The 16,223-nt window shown below is 50.3% G+C and overlaps 1 protein-coding gene across 2 annotated transcripts in view; it reads left to right on the forward strand.

Annotated features, from left to right (window-relative positions):
- mtor (mechanistic target of rapamycin kinase) overlaps positions 1 to 16,223 on the forward strand; it is a 102,412-nt gene that overhangs the window by 46,311 nt on the left and 39,878 nt on the right. The window lies entirely within an intron of this gene.

A 16,223-nucleotide genomic window follows, 5' to 3' on the forward strand; every position in this document is an offset into this window, starting at 1 on the left:
CCAGCTTACTTGGATGTACCAGTAGGTGTGTTGTTTAATAAGTGTCTTTCATTGCTGTGCAAGCCTGGTCAGTGAAGACAGTGGTATTCTTGGGAAACCTGTTCAGTTCTGAAACCAAATCTGTCATCTCCTGTGGCGTTGTGAAATACTTCCAGTAAAATGTGTTCATAATAACAAACCACTCTGCATCTGAATCTCAATAAAAGAGTGAATTGAGCCGACACTCAATTATGTAACGCGGGGAGTGGAAATGTATGTTTTAACAATCAGGTGACGTTCGAATTTTTTGCCGCCGCTGGAAGAAAGGGGATTGGCCGTGAGCGGGCTGTGTTAGTCACACCTGAGTGGACAGCGTGCATATGACATCACTGAGAGAGCCTCTCTCCTCGTCTTCATTGGTCCCCTGGGCTGCTCATTCCGTGTACAGTAGAAGCTGAAAAAAACAGATGGCGTCCAAGCGGCAGACTCCAACAGTTTTACACAAAAGGAGATGAGCAAATAACAGTAATAATAACTCACGCAGGGGGAGAAAAATAAAGAGTCCGTGCGTAGAGGGAGTTTGTTATGGAGAGAGATCTGACGAACGCAGGGGAGCCCGTTGCCAGAGGATCTCCCTGGTGTTTTCTTTGCACACCTTTTTTGTACATCACGAAAAACCACACGGCTCTGGCTAAAACAACCGAAAGCAGCGTGGTTCCTGTCCTGTCCTCTCAGACCCAGCAAGCCGCAGTGTGTGGAATGTCAGGAGTGGAGACCGAGCGTAGGAGGTGTGGCGCTGTTCCTCCCAAATGCCATTTCCCAGTCGTGTCCCTCCTAATTACATTACATTACTGGCATTTAGCAGACACTCTTATCCAGAGCGACTTACGTCAATTACAGTTTTTTTTTTTAATTTTTACACAATGTTGTCCATTCATACAGCTGGATATTTACTGAGGTAACTGTGGGTTAAGTACCTTACCCAAGGGTACAGCAGCAGTGCCCCCATGGGGAATTGAACCGGCAACCAGGGCAGTGGTCTCGCCACACACACCTCTGAATGAAAGCCCGTTCTAGTCAGCCCTACTTGACCATGAGTGATGGAGAGGAGGCGGTTGGCCCCATAGCGGTAACTGTGCACCCTTCTGGTAACTAACCGTGCACTGTCTAGACCACGTTTTCCTCATGAGGGCCTCGTATATTTTGCTGCATTGGGTTTTTTTTTTTTTTTTTTTTTTTTTTTTTTTGACAAAACACTCTTCTCGACCAGAATGGTACAAAACCGCCTCAAATGATAGGGCGTTGAGCCCAATGTCATTTTTCATTTTTTGTCAGAGACTGGTTCGGGAAGAGTTCCTTTGCTGAAAACGGGGCTCTCGGTACTTTGGGGGTGTCTGGTCCCCGGCTGCTCCACAAGACGCAGGCAGTACAGGTTCCCCGCCCCCCAGGATCGCGCAGCCTCGGAATCGGAAGCTGATTGGTCGCTCTCCAGAACATCAGTGTGCCTCATGCGTTACTTCATTATCACTTCTCCAGCCAGCTTTTTTTTATTGTAAGCTTATGTTTGCAGGGACTTAGCACACAGTTTTGAATAAGTTCCCTGGAGCAGTCAAACAAGTATTAGAAAAATGCCACAGAGGGGAAGTTTCAGTTTGAAGTACCAAGCGAGTGGATCATCTGTTCAAGGCTGGTTGTGAATGCTTGGGAAGTCCAGCTGAATGCGTTCTCTGAGTTTGGTCAGAGATTAGATGAGAGGATGCTGGCAGGCTTCAGCTGATTCCTCTGGTTGTGCCAGTTTTCATATGCATGCTGCTTGGAAAGCACTTTTGCATTTACCTTTGAGATACAGAGAAATCTCAGTCTATCAGGGCCCCATTAGTACCTGTTAGCGTTATGACATACCTCATACAGCGTGTTCTCACCGTAAGCTGCATTGCTTATCGTTGACATTTTCCCGCTGTCGTGACCTTAAGGATGTGTGTGAGTCGGTGGCCACGCTGTCCTGAGAGCAACAGCTTCTCACAGCTTTCTGCTGAGGCGCCACCGGAGCCCCCGGCCTCAGCTGCCACTGGCTGCTGGCCCTGCCGACAGGTGGCCCAGGGGCCCCTGGCCAGTCCCGAGTCGTCCCGCACTTGTATTTTGTCAGTTGCCTTGCGTTAAACGGCTGGCAGACGTCCCCTCTCAAATTGTTTTCCTCAGTGGGCGTCTGCAGACGGCTGGGCCAAAATCATGGACACGTTTCAAGTGTCTGTTCACCATCAAGCCCTGAGTCCCAGTAAAATGCATTTTGGGGAGCGGCTTTGATGCAAGATGTTTTTTTTTTTTTTTTTTTTCTTTTTAACTGTCTTCCTTTCGTAAGAATGAAAAAATTCAGTTCCTTACGTAAGTGTTAAAAGGTCAATGAATTGCTTCAGTGTGGCCGTCTTCCTTAGGTCTGTGCCTGGAAGGACGCTGCCTTCTCTTCCCCAGTGGTTTGGTCGTCCTCACCTTACTGCATGGTTTCTGCACAGCCAATAGCAATAAGTTCTGGGGATTGGGGGGGGGGGGGGGGGTCACCATCAGCCAGATGTTTTGTGCGTTCTTTCAAGTGCCGTCTTCTCCAGCCATCCATCTTGGAGCAATAAGCCCGTGTTTATTTGTCTCCACAACAAAAGCTTGTGATGATTGTGAGAAACTGTATACTGCAGTCTGTCTGTCCGCCCCGGTGCACTGATGTAAACCGGCGTGTTTTTTGGTTTTTGTTTAGAGAGAGTCGAGCTCTTGGTCGACCGCCTCGCCGTGACACAATCGCTGAGTCACGCAGCCCTCGAAGGCCGGCTTTTCCCTAAACACGCTGTCACGCCGAAAAAATCGGCTGCGGCCACACCTGTGCCGGCTCCAGGGAGGGGAACCGGGGCTCTGCGCAACGCATGCGACGCGATCGCGTTTTTTTCAGTACGCGGGAGGCAAAATTTTGCTGGACAACTCGTTGCGTCTCATACGCCAGGCACGAACCGCCGCAGACGGGCACGGAACACATAACTCTAAACACAAAGGGGTTTCTGTTACCTCACGGTTTGTTTAAGTTGGACCTTTCCCATGTTGTGTGTCCAAAACCCAAAAACCTTGAGGCATCCTTCGGAGGAACTGTTTAATCAGCGAAGGCTGACATTCAATATTTAGGTATCGTCTGGAGTACCAGGTTTAGCTCAATCAACACCGAGTCTGTTTTTCCTCCATAACAACTGCTAATGCGACAGTGTTGGCCTTCGGGTGCGTAGGATGCAGTGCGTACAAACTGGACCGTTACTGGCGTTAGGTCATTCTTCACATGCGTGCTGGACCGGAGGGGAGGTGTTGATGTACTAATCTGTGTCTGTGCGGGTTGGGATCGTACAGCATGTGGTCATGTAGTGCAATCTTTTGTTCTGCCACAGGAATGTTTTGCGGTTTCAGTCTCTCTCTGGTAAATATACAAAAATAACATCTGGATTCAGCCCTTGCAAGAATCTGCTTGTTGGGAGCTCGGGTCAAAGGTCGAGATGCTTACCTGTCAGAAGATCAGAGGTTACTAAAGGCAGCCTACCTGAGCTGTTTTGTCCATTTAACCTGAGGGGGAACACTGGTAATGGAAATAATCTGAGCCTGGGATAGTGTGAGTTTCTAATACAAAATCACATGATTTGGGGGAAATGAGGGCTGAAACATTACATTACATTACTGGCATGTAGCAGACACTCTTATCCAGAGCGACTTACATTGAATAACATGTAAAAAAAAGCTGTAAACTTTTATACAGCTAGATATTTACTGAGGCAATTCTGGGTTAAGTACTTTGCCCAAGGGTACAGCAGCAGTGCCCCAGCGGGGAATCGAACCAGCGACCTTTCGGTTACGAGTCCTTACCACCGTGCTACACTGCTGCAGAGAGTAGCCTTGAAGATGAAGCCTTTCCTGAAAGGACCTGAGTGGGAAAGAGTTTATATGGGATGTTAGAAAGCATAAAGCACAGACCACATGTAAGCTCACAGTGCCTGAAGTGTGTTTGGAAGCATATTTTTTGGTTTACCTATAGTACGAAATACATGATGACATGATGTCTGTTACAGTATCATTTCTCTCACCTTCACCTTGCCCTTGAATACTGTCACTCAGTCATGAAAAGGGTTATTTTTGTCTGCACCACAGGGGGTCCCTGCCCTTTCGAGGAATTAGCAGGGGGCCAAAAGGCAGGCAGTTGTGGAGGTCCCACGGTCCCCCTTCTAAAAGGTGGTTAAATATGGAACATTAGCAGGAATGTCAACCCCCCTTCCCAACTCGCATTGTCGCCTGTCCCGTTTTCACAGCCTGGACAAATTACCCACAAACCCCCTTGTGTTTGGGTTTGCTGCTTATACACATGCATTGTGCCAATCACAGAGGAGAGGCATCCTCTGATCCATGCTGAAAATGTCCACGCCAGGCCTGTGCCCTGTGGGGTAGAGTTACGCTTCTCTGTCCAAGGCCGAGATAAAGGCTACCGCCGAGAGGGTCCCACGCCGAATATACCGCTGTCTCTCTTTGTGCCGTCTGTAGAAGGAGTTGTGCTCGGTGCTGTCTGCACCTCGTTAAACCTCCGGCACGGTTAGCGCATGTGCCTCCGTTTATCAGCCATAGCGCCGGTGAGTGCTGTCGGCACCTGAGGGACTCAGATGTGTTTGTCATGATCCAATTTCGTCCGGATATCGTGCGGTTTTGCCTCGGGAACGGCTTCTATTTGAGGGGACCTGGGAAAAACAAGGACCACGGTGAGAAGCGGTGCTGAGAGTGCGCAGGCACTCGGAGTCACCGGATAAACAGCGCTGTCCCGCGCAGAGCCGAGGGAGAAATCTTATCTAAACCCGCGTTAGTCATCCGCATGACTTAGGCCCTCAAGAAAACTCCTGCAGCGGGGACGCGGGTAAAATGCTTTTCCCCGCCGGACCTCCTGGCCGCGTGAGTCACGGCCCGGTCCGATTTCACACGCTCGGTGATCCCGGTTCTTCCAAGCAGCGAGGCTTGGCTCTGAGCGGGGAGGTTGGGTCCGGCCCGGCCAGGTGCGTTCATAAAGCGTCGGCACAGTGTTGCGGCTCCTTCCAGCCCCAGTCACACTCCCTTTGTGGCCCTCTGATCCGCAGGAGCCTCCACTGAAAAAATCCAAAATCCTACAGATGTCTTCCATTCACGGGGGCTGGCCTGCAGCTGCGTCTATACGCGAGGTCATTAAGAAAATTCCCGCATTGATGTGCGCGCCTGTTTTTTTTTCCCCACTCCTGACCTTAGGTGTGACTCGGGAGAGGATCGAGCATATGCCAGGAGTTGGACGTAAAAAAGAGAGAGATTGTATAATGAGTTTGTTCCATTAGTTGCTGGTGATTTGGGGGATCTACATCAGAGCCCATGGCAGTGATGGAGAGGATGGGAGCGATCGCCTAGCGTCCCAGAAAGAGCTACCAGATGTCGTCGGCGAAACTGCTGTAAACCGTCCGAAATTGAAATTTTCAGAGCGGCCAAGCTGTCAACCCCCCCCCCCCCCCCCCCCATGAGAATGGGTTCAATTAGGGGGAAAGGAGCAGCAGCCAGAGAGCTCCGAGGTTTCTCCCCGCCAGCTACCATTATATAATCTCCATTAACATAGCGATTTTGGCGTGAGGCGAGGAGGTGCAAGGCTGGGCCCACAGAGCCCGGGTTTCCCCCTTTCTGTGGCGTGCCACGGAGGGGCACAGGAAGGTCGCCCCCTGACATCCGCGGAAGGGCCGGCTTACCCCGCCGCCCGGCCCTTTCATCCAAAATATTGCCTCATTCCGCATTCAGGGAAGTGGCCTGTCGCGGTGAAGCCCGGCGCGGCTGCAGAATGTTCTGGAAATGTTTTGAATTCCTCCATAGAAAGCAGCATTTGGGTTTGCCTTTGAATTAGGACTATAGGGTCTCATTCCAGCAGTGGTTTTGTAATATCTTATTTAATGTACAGTATGGTGAACAGTCCTCATATATCCAGTAATGTGTATCTCCATTGAAGTGATTAAGATGGTTGGGGCTGTAACAGATCATTTGATTTAGGAACTGAAGATACATTAGAAAGTGATGCAGATTGGATATTAACCTTGTTAATCTGTACTGCACTTGACTTTTAGAAGTTATAAAAATAAGCTCATGCTCAAATCAGATCTGTATGCCTGTACACAGACATTAAAGGTATTTATCATTTTCTCAGAAAAAGACATTTTTCCTTTACATTCCTGCAATTTAACCATCAGTACCCAAGCCAACAGCCATCACAGCTTATGGTTTATTAAAAAAAGTAATTGTAACCATCAGAAAGTCTGGAACGGGTGACCTGCAGTGCAGCCGATTCAGCGATCGCTCTCCGCACCACCTGCCACCGCGTGATTGATGTGGCTCTTCCCGTTGGCTGAAGCCCCCGGGGACGGCGCAGGCTTCCTGTCTCTCCCACACGGCGGTTTGGGGAGAGGCAGCGGTGGCTACGGTGTGTGGTCCGGCCGGGTGAAAGGCGAGAGGGCGTTCGTTCGGAGACTCCGGGAGAGGCCTCTCTCTTTTAGGTGCTCTCCTCTGTTTTCAGTGCAAACAGGGAGAGAGGGGGAGGCGTGATAAGACTCTGACGAGATGTACGGCCGCCAACGTTTCTTCGCCAGGTGAAGACAAACATTGCAGCAGAGTAGCGGCTCAGGAACGCCGGAGTGTTTCACTTGGATCTGACGGGAGAGACGCTGGGCCGTAAATACATTCTGCAAAACATTTTGCCAAAAATAACTTTAAATCTGTGCGGCTAATTTTTGCCGCTGCGTGAATGAATGAGACCATGAACTGCGCTATAAGACTTTCATCACCTAATTTATCGTAAGGCTCTGTTTAATTTTCGCTTTAAATACAGTAAGTGGGTGGTGTGGCATGTTGTCTGAGAGCAGAAGTTGTCCTGTTCTTTTGCTTTTCACATTTGCTACGGAGTGTTGGATTGAGCTGTGAGAGACACCCGGTTACCTGTTTTCACCTGGATGGAGAAAACAGCTACCGTTCCGTGCTTATTTTTACAAGGCAGACGTCCCCTTTCCCTGCCAAGAACATCGGGTCCGAGATACCAGAACGTCATTTCGCTGCTCTGTTTTTTTTTCCCCTAAAGTCAGGCCTGGGAGCGAATTAAGTGTTCCCTTTCTCTCCCGCCACTGAGTGATTCAGCGTTCTGTATTCACCGCCAGCCCGAGCGGAAGGGTTCGAGTTCCTGCATGCTTCGGCGCACGACTCGGCCGGGGGGATGTGGCTGCGGCCGTGCGGCTTCCAGGTGGTGTCGATTACGCCCCCGTGGAAACAGGCCAGGTATACCCTGTTCGCCGTGCTGGCGGGAACGGTAGCCGGAACCGGGCTGGGGCGAGGGAAAGAGCCGGATTAGCTTGGATCCCCCTTGAGCCGCTCGCTTTCTTGTGCGAATCCCTTGGGCCGACCTCGGTTCCTGCTCGACGGGTACCGTGCGTGACAGCCGTCCCGGAAAAGGAGGGAGCGGTGTTTTTATTTTGGCTCCTTTATTCGGAGGCCAAGCCGCCACGACAGGACAATTGTTGCAGCGTGCAGATCTGTTTGCTTTTTAAAATCGATTCTTTTGTTCGCCCCGCTTACATAACGAAGAGAGCGGACCAACGTGTTCCTCCTCGGCCGTGCAAGCCTTCACGCGCCACACAAACATTGTCGTTGTTTCATTCTTTGACCCCCTGTTCCTGCCCCGTTCTGAACCGGTGTAGGATTGCTCAGGAATAATGGGTCCTGGAGCGTGCTCCGTGAGGGAGCCGTTCTCTGTCTCCGCTTGCATCCAGCTCGGGTCGAAAAGTGAAATCTGGGCAATTAGCTTCAGAAGACGCAGAGGCAGAAAACGCCCCAGAGCCTTTGAAGTGAGGCTTAGAAAAATAAGGAAAGAGGGGCCAGCTGCCAGCATCGCATCTATGTTTTTAATGGGAGAGTCGTGCCGTCATTTTAAACGCAAGCTGACCGCGCACGCCATTGAGTTTTCCATTGTTCTGGGATTGGAAATTAAGCCGGTACATAAGACAGCAAAGTGGTGATTATTGATCCTAATGAAGTAATCAGCGATACAAATTAGGAACAGGCGTCCAGAGGCTGATCTACTGCAAGGGCAGCCCGCCCGCTCGGAATCCCTGCTCCCCTTGATTGCCGTGCGCACTGAGCTCACTGATCCCAGGTCAGGACCCAAGGAGTGACGGCGAAATTCCGATGAGGTCACCGTCACTTTGGCTCGCGCGGCCTGAAGGGACAGTCTCTTCCCGAGCCAGCAGGGGCCCCTTGTGGACAGACACTTCCTGGCAAGGCTGGTCGAGGTGTTAACGACCTGCAGCTTTTTTAATGAGCACAGAGCTGTTTTTGCCCCCCACGGGGCACCTCTCCCTCCTAACATGCCAAAATAACACCGCCATCCGATGATGTGTATCAGCGATAGGGAAGGCATGGCTACAGTCCCAGGACCAGAGGGTAAAGGGTTAAAGTCTCTCATAGCAGTCCCTTCCCATCACCTGCACTGCACTCTGGAAAAATCACTGGGAAAGTACATCCCAGAATCGCAGAGCCAGTTTTGGATAATACCATCAGGCGATCAAAAAGTGAAAATTCTGATACGAGTCCTGAAGCCCTCTTCTTTTCAGTGTTGATTAAAGCCATGTTGAAGTTGATTGATTGAGAAATTTGACACAGAGATCGGATTAGCCAATAGCGCACCTCGCCTGCGTGGTTGGGGAGTGTGTATCGGCAGATGTGTTGATCCGCACCGTCTGCCAGGTGGCGTCTGTTTGAAGTGAGCTCCACGGTATGCTGACCCTGCGGAGGGCCCGCCTCTCCACGCCAGCATCCCGGTCTGATGTTGCTCGCGTGGCCGCAGCCGACGTCACCAGCTGACGTCAGAGATCGCCTTCCCCAAGGGCTCGGGGCGAACAGTGCGTGTGTGTGTGTGTGTGTGCACGTATGTGTCTGCGGGTGTGTGTGTCTGTGTGTGCGTCTGTGTGTGCGTGTGCGTGTGTCTCTGCGGGTGTGTGTGCACGTGTGTGTCTGCGGGTGTGTGTGTCTGTGTGTGTGTGCATGTGTGCCTGCGTGCGGGTGTGTGAGAGAGGTGAGCTGTGGACTGTCTCTGACACACTCAGCCGTTTCGGAGAGAAAGTGGGCCTGTGAAGCGCTCGGCAAACCGTGACTGTGAAATCATAACGCTGGAAATGGCTCAAGTACATAATTGCGTCTCTGACGGTCAGGTTACAGCGCCGTGTCCTGCTGGAGGCAGGGTTGCATGCTGGGACGTATTGCTGGAGCAGAACTGGCAGGCTGAAATCGCTGCTGTTTGTGTTATCCTTGGTTTGAGACACTGTCAGCTTTCACAGTTCACAATCAGTGGAGCGGTGGAAGCTTCCTACTTAATCCAGGAGCCCAGTTTTATTGCTTTGTTGAGTGAATGGGACAATGGGAGAGTTTAGTTGTTCTTGTTTTTTTATGACTAGCTGTTCGTATTTTAATGGAGCGTATGTTTTGTAATGAAAAAGCTTTATTACAAATAAAAAGCTTCCTCTTCCCCTTAGCGTGCAAGAATCTTCCCAAGCAAAGCCGCAGTGAAGTTAAAGGAAGGTTAAGTCAGAACCTCCTCTTTACATATCAGTAAAGTCACCCCTCTGTGCCCTGCAATAATGGGAGAGTTTCTGTAAAGCCAGGCGCTTATAGAGTGGTCTGGGTAAATGTTGAGTAGAGGGAGAACTTGGCCAGCTCTCGAGAGAGGTATCTCCTCAACACAAACCACAGGTACTTGACTGGACCAGAGCATCACTCATGGGCTGATAGGGTTGAAGATATTTGCTCCTGATGTTCCAGGCGCTGATTAATCCTGGAACCGTCCGATTTCTGCTTTTGTCAAAGATGAACTGACATTTCCTGTTTCCATTAACAATAACGAAGTTCAGATTTTCTCTCATTTCTGTCTTGATTAGAGACTGTCTGTATGGGGCTCTCTTAAAAAAGAAAAAAATCTGATTAAAATCTTGAGTCAGATATTTATTGGTTCAAGGGTAGTGGTTTTCCATACATTAAAAACCTACATACATACGTCTTTGTGTGTGAAACCCCTTTGGTTCACTTCATTCCAGAGCCGGTAACACACATGTAAATTCAATCTGATATGAGTGTATGTAATTATGTGCCAATATAGTTGAGATCTATCCTGATGCCTGTCCTCGTGTGATTAACGATGTGGTGAAATTGAGACGTCTCTCTTCATCTTCAGACAAGGAGCAGGAAACTGCTGTAATCTATAAAAATGCATTCAGACTCTCTGATCTCTACTCTTTCCACTATACACCAGAGACCCTGAGAAGTTGTGCTTTTATTTTTAAGTTAAAAAAAAGTGATATGTTAGGGGTGTAGGTTTCGGAGGCCAACGGAACGAGTGCTTGGTTATTAGACAAATAACTCTCTTTGAGTTATGGAGTGATTCACTTTGATTTGGCTGAATAGCGTGGGCTTACACCCAGAGGTGAGTAGTTCTTCCTGCTTTCTTTCATGGAGTCGGCTGACTCAGTGTGGACTGGTTTTCACTCATCAGGTTACATCCGGAGTGACTCGCATGTTTACCAGAGCAGCCTCCAACTGGGAAACACTCCAACAACCTTTGGGTTGCTTTCTGGTTATTAGACCTGTTCCTCACCACTGAGCCACACTGGTTTTTGCACTCAGCGTTCACACAAGGATCGGCCACATAGCAGACTGAGCATACTGCCTGCTGGTGTATGTTAACTGTAAGAGGAAGTGCATTGTGCCTGATGTGTTTAACTTTACCTGAAAAGACACCAGGTTTGTGTTCTAGAGAGAGAACCCCAATGAAAGTGTTTGCTTGCATGTAGCAAGCATTTAGAACCCATCCTAGTGAGGGTAGGTTTGTTTTTGGTTCCTCTGTCCATCCGAGCACTTTGCTCATTTTCAGATATCCACTTTCCCCAGCAACTGCACATTAATTTAAAGATCTGATTGCATAAGCGTAATTGTTAAGTGTGAGGTGATTTTCAGCTCCCCCAGGTCCCCTGTTCTGGGGGTGAGGCCGTGGCGGAGTCCGGTGTGACGAAGCGCAGGACTGTGGAAGAAATGTCAGCTCGTTCTCACAGCCATGTGCCCCTAGCTCCTTTCTCCTGGCTCCTGCAGCGGGGGCCTTGTAAAGAGGCCTGAGGACTGGAAACGTTTACGCTGCACAGCCCCTCTCCTCCTCCCACTGCTGACCCCGGTCTGGCCTCGCATGGAAGGAGTCCCAGGCTCTCCACCTGAGCGGTTTCTCTTCGCTAATTGCTTTGTGCGGTCACTGCAGGACAGCGCTCGGCGGGCTTATCTGTGGTTTATCTGCGGTCATTGCCAGACAGTACTTTGTTTTGCAGTCATCACTAGACGGTGATCTGCGGTCGTCTGTGGAAAGAGTTCTGCGGTCTTCTGGGCAGTTCTCTGTGGCCATCTCTGGAAGGTGCTATGCCAGAATCTCTGGACATTGCCGTAAAGTCATCACTGCACAATGCTATACGATCATTTCTGGAAGGTTCGCTGTGTTGGTCTCTGGAAGGTGCTCTGTGGTAATCTCTGGGCAGCGCTCTGCCGTCATCACTGCAGAATGCTGTGCGGTCATCTCTGGACGGTGCTCTACGGTCGTCTCTGGAAAGCGCTCCCGCATACCTCTGTGTCACCTGCTTGCGCTGGCGGGGGCCGGGCCCAGGTCGCTGCGCTGACACCCCCGCGCCCCGCCGCAGATATGAGCTCACCTTCCCAGCATCCTCTGCTGTCAAAGGGCCCTTTGTGCGCTGTGGGCTTGGCAGAGCCCCGGCGTCGGAGGGAACGCGTCGGGAAACCGCTGAGTGCGAGCTGTCAAGCTGTCCGTCCCCGCCCCGGTCCTGTCTGTCACCGGGGGCGAGGGAGGGGGGGTGGAGAAGCAGGGGGGATGGAATCAGCACCCCCCCCATTCTCCCCCTCTCCGAGCCTTACCCCCCGGGCCCGGCATTGATTGCAATCAGGCTACAGTACAAATCGATGGATCATGGAGACAGCACGGTGGAGGGAGGCGTGCCAGTAGCCGCGGGCCCTGGCTTTCCGCTCGCGCTCCCCGCACACGTGTGGGCCGTGACAGAGCGGCCCGATGATTACGTGCTGATCGGGGGGGGGGTCTTTACCGCGCTGCGCTCTCCCTGCGTCCCTGTCTCCGTCCCCTCCCCGACGTGACAGCGTGCATACACACGTTCGCTCCGATCGCAGCCCGGGCAAACAGAGGAGCTCTCTCTCTCTCTCTCTCTCTCTCTCTCTCTCTCTCTCTCTCTCTCTCTCTCCCTGAGAGGTCCGCGTGCTCCAGATGGCCCCCATCCCCTCTTCCCATCGTCTCTCCTTCAGCCCAGCAGACTCCCCTGGTGTTGCAGCCCCTCCGGGGGGCTCTGTGTTATCTGACACTCGCAAGGCCACCATATCTGTGCCAGCAGCAGCCGTTTCTGGGAGAGCTCCTGCCTGGAGCTGCTCTGAGCTCACATTTGCAGCCTTTCTTCTCCGGCCATGGGCCGGTTATCTGCTTCCAATACAGAGCTAATGAAAACTGTGGCTGCAGTGTTGTGGTGTTATTCTAAATTGCATCTCTGACTCAGGTTGTCTTTTTTTTTTGTTTTCCCAGAGCTGTGAACGTCTGTGTTTCATCAGTAGGCAAACAAGGGCAATTGCCAAGGGAGTTTATGTGTTTGTTTGTGTGTGTGTGTGTGTGTGTGTGTGTGTGTGTGTGTGAGAGATGGGTGGGTGGGTATTTGTGAAAAACAGGGTCAGCATAGGACCTGTGTCCAGGACCACCCCAGACTAGGGGCAAGGTCATCCAGTCCCTCCCTCAAAGCTGGGTCTTTTCGCCGCTCAGTTTCAATACCTTTCCACCTCGTTTGCTTCTCTTACACTCGAAGGCCGGGGAGCCCAGTATCTTTGACTGCTCTCAAGGCCCTTGTGTGCTTTTAAGTAACGATTGTTAATTTTTGCATGTCACCTTTCACTGATCCCAAGTCAAGGTGTGGACCGCACGTGAGACACCATAGTAGTCAGTGTGTTTAGTGCTATCTGATTTAATATTTCTCTGTCCACCATCAATCCTGCTGCTACACTGTAGTACCATTCTTATGCTCAAGCCTGTGTTTGTGTTAGCATTATGGGCAGCAGAACAGGCAGCAATGTGGTGAAGTGGTAAGGACCAGGGCGTGCAACCAAAACGTTGCTGGTTAGACTCCCCACTGGGGCACTGCTGTTGTACCCACGGTTAACCCACAGTTGCCTGAGTAAATATCCAGCTGTATAAATGGATGAAACTGTGACCTATGTAAGTCAGTCTGGATAAGAGTGTGTGCTAAATGACACTCATGTAATGTAATGCAATGTCATGTGTTAACTACAGAGCTGCTCTCTGCTGACGTACTAAAAACCTGTTAGCACTTGTTAGCAGTTGAACTAAAAAAAATTTCCAAAAGCAAAACCTTGGTAGCGTGGCTTGTGATACCTGCTGTGTAATTAGGCCAGGTGGGTGGGGCACTGCCCCCCCCCCCCCCCCCCCCCGGGCTCTGGAGCCCCCCAGGGGTGCTGGTGCAGCTCTGTCAGTGAACGCAGTCAGAGCAGTGAACCAGTTCATGCTCGCTGTCTGTCTGCGCAAACAAAAAAAGGAAAAAAAAACACCCTTCCACTTGCCTGGATTAGGACAGACACATCTCACGATGACACCATCCGAAAAATATGCAAAAATACATATGTTAAAAAAAAAAACACATGAAAGAGAAGGCACTTTCTAAAAATGCCCCCTCTCTAAATATATGTACCAAAATTACAGTGTGGAACATTGCATTATATGCTGCAGTGCAAGAATGTTTCACACGATAAAATTCGGTGCCGTCTGAGGGTTAGGTTATGATGCGGTTTTATAGCTGGGGAGAAGCCTGCCAGTTGTTGGCAAAAATGAAACGGCTGTGAAAACCAAACAAATGGCTCCCCTTTCCAGATCAGGTCAGGGTGATTGCAGGGAAAAGAACTGTGCTGTGCATTTGTGCTGGTTATTGTTGTGAGTCTGCAGGAGGGAGCACGCTCTGTCCTTTTCAGCCTGTATCCGAGCCGCACGGGGCATCGTGGAGCAGCTGGAGGAGGATGTGAGGATGGAAAGTTTGGTGTCTCTGGACGGGGCAGGCTGCAACTGCAGGAAGGAGCATGGCCAATTTAAAAAAAAAAAAAAAAAAAAGAATTGAAATGCATGATTGTCTCTTTTTATATTCGGTCATTACATTGTGTAATGCAGTACGTCACCCTGGAGCGGTCTTCTTATCCCCCACAGTTCACGTTATGTAATTTGTAAAATGTCCCCCACCCCCCGCGACTCGCATGTGTGTTTTCGGTTTGTATGGTTACCGAAGTTTACTGATGTCCCAGATCGAGGGGAAGCCTCAAATGTAAAACAGAACATTTTTATGAACTGTTTTGGAAAACCAGTAAAGTGGAGAAGGCAAGTACATCGAGACCCAACAACGAGTTCTCATAACGGGGATAATCTGAGCCCGACCCAGGGGGGCGACTGCGGCCATTTAGTATATTTAGTATTTTATCTATTTTTTTTATGATTTGTTTATTTATTTATTTATTTTTGCTAAAATCACATGTGAGGGGCACACCTCCACCTGTGGCAGCTTTAAGTGATTGACAGGCAGAGTCTCGGGCATCCCATTCAGGATGCTGTACGCATGATGTATGTTCCTAAGTTGAGGGGATGCAGTAGCTGACAGCTTTGAACTAAACAAAGCTTTGCTGCTGTCCGGCTTCTCCGTGAATAGACCACTGGGCTGTTTCGTTTGTAATGTTAGCTTTTTGTAAAGCACAGTGTCGGGAGGAAGCCCAGGGGAAGTGGAGTGTTGGTCCCCTCACCTCCCGCCAGACATAATTGGATCTCGCTCCTGGGGGTTCCACTCACCGGGCCAGCCCTATTGGAACAACATCTGGTTGCGGGTGCAACCCAATCTTTGCCCACTGGTCCCCCGTTTCTCTCCCTTCTTCTCTCCCTCTCCGTCTCTCTCCTTTGATAGATAATGTTCTGCTTTTCTCTTTTGCTGCAGATGAAGTGAGGTTTAAAAATAAATGTGAAGAGTTGCACCACACGAGCCATTAAACCCTCACAGCCCCTGAGTATTGCCTTACAGTGTAAATTGAGGATACTGATTGAGTATCACGCCTTGGACCCCGTGATGAACAGAGTCCATGTAAAGTGATGAAATCGGATATTAGAATAACACAGCCTCCTCATGTCTGGGTAACGGAGGAAAGGGCCGTGAAGCTGGGTTTTCGCGTCTCTGGCAGGACAGTGCGGAATTGGGCGGATTGCTGGGGCTACTGTACATAAATACTACTGTACTTAGCAAGAGCAGAGAGGAGAGGCTTGACTTCATAGCTGTACTTTACTGGGCTCTGGAAAGTTTCCACTAAATTTTCCACTCCTAATGAAGCCGGGGACCAGTTCTGTTCATGTTACATTTTTATATGTCTATATTTTTAGTCTGCCTCAGAGCCCTGTATAGAAACTGTTAAACATTTAATGTAGACTCCTGTACGCCATTCATAGAAAAGAATGCCCAATTCAGTGAAACCTGCTTGTGGCGATTGGCCGGTGAGTTGAGGGTAAGATGGTGGACATTGTGCGCTGTTGTGCGCTGTATCCTTCCCACAAGCCCCTGCTGCTCCCCATCCCGCAACGGCAAAGGAGCCAAGCCCAGATGTGCTCTGCACCTGGCTTTCAGAGGTTGGAGAGACCCCCGGGCGATGATGGCTCTGTGTCGGGGAAACGAACCCGTGACGTACCTGTGGCGGTGGCGGGGGGGGTGTTTTAACAGCCAGGATGCAGTGTTCTATCGCAGCATGAGCCAGCGCACTCTCTCTGTCCGCCTCGGGTCCCCTCCGGGATCGTCCACGCTGGGCTCTGCGCTCCTCCGCACCGACACGTGGCCGCCGGGAGTGAAATGACGTAACTGTGCTTTTGCCGTCTGCTCAGTATCCATCTCAGTTGTGAGATTTTGAACGCAGCCTGAAATGGGGGTGAGGAAAAATGTCTCCGTTTTCTGAGTTTTGGCATCCAGGAAAGGTTTAGTCTGCATATTAATTCCTCTGTGTCCCCTAAGCGATGAGTGCGCTGTTGACAATATTAACTGTGTGACCGTATCACTCTGTATAACCTGCATATA

Source organism: Megalops cyprinoides, chromosome 7, assembly GCF_013368585.1.
Source record: "Megalops cyprinoides isolate fMegCyp1 chromosome 7, fMegCyp1.pri, whole genome shotgun sequence".
Classification (NCBI taxonomy): Eukaryota; Metazoa; Chordata; class Actinopteri; order Elopiformes; family Megalopidae; genus Megalops; species Megalops cyprinoides.